This window comes from Scyliorhinus canicula, chromosome 14, assembly GCF_902713615.1.
Source record: "Scyliorhinus canicula chromosome 14, sScyCan1.1, whole genome shotgun sequence".
Taxonomy (NCBI): domain Eukaryota; kingdom Metazoa; phylum Chordata; class Chondrichthyes; order Carcharhiniformes; family Scyliorhinidae; genus Scyliorhinus; species Scyliorhinus canicula.
Genome location: NC_052159.1, coordinates 155408176 through 155409098, shown reverse-complemented (window position 1 = coordinate 155409098; position 923 = coordinate 155408176). Strand labels below are relative to the sequence as shown.

Below are 923 nucleotides of genomic sequence, written 5' to 3'. Positions count from 1 at the left end.
CTCCTATAGATTTCCCTCCCCCCCACCAAGTCATCACCCTAGAATCCTCCTCCGGGCTATCAGGGGGGCAAAGACCAATACCATCAGCCCCCACCCCGCATCTCTGGTTCATTCAAAACCCCGAATATCGGCATCCATGAGCATGGCTCCACCTTAGCCCCAGAATCTCTGACATTGTCTAGAAGACTCCCAGAACTTCCTTAACTTAGGGCAGGACCACAACATGTGGGTGCTTCACCGCCCCCTTGAACAGCGCTCGCATCTGTCCTCCAACTCCGAAAAGAACCCACTCATACATGTTTTGTCACGTGTGCTCTCTGCACCACTTTAAACTGGATCAGGCTCAGTCTCGCACATGAGGAGGTAGTTTATCCTCCGTAGGGCCTCACTCCACACACCCGCCCCCCCCCCCCGCTCAAATGAACAACCCAACTCTTTCTCCCTTTTCTCTTCATCTCTCCCAGCGAAGCTCTCTCCCTCTCCATCAACTTCCCATAAATATCAGAGATCTTCCCTCCCCTTATCTCATCCAAAGATACCTCCTTATCCATCAGAGAGAGAGGCAGCAACTGAGGAAACCAAAGAGATTGAAATCTTAGCTCATAACGATGGGGCACATCAGGTGACCGGTTGTGTGAGTGTGGGGTGTGGCAGCTAGAGGTGAGAGGTCATGCGATGTCACCTCCTGAAATGCTTCCAATCAGAGTTAGTAACCGTACTGCATGAGGGCAGCTCCAACAACACGCACAAAGCTCATCACCATCCAGCATGAAACAGCCTGCTGAATGGCGTCCCACCAACAACTTTCCAAATTTCCACTTCTTCCACCATTGACGCAAAGTCACATGTAGCCCCAGTGGCCTAATGGATAAGGCACTGGCCCCCTAAGCCAGGGATTGTGGGTTCGAGTCCCATCTGGGGTG

General features: G+C 52.2%; 1 non-coding gene across 1 annotated transcript; it reads left to right on the top strand.

The window, feature by feature from the left end:
- Positions 1-850: 850 nt before the first annotated feature.
- On the top strand, positions 851-923 carry trnar-ccu. The gene has a single exon. It is a non-coding gene; the product is annotated as a tRNA-Arg (tRNA).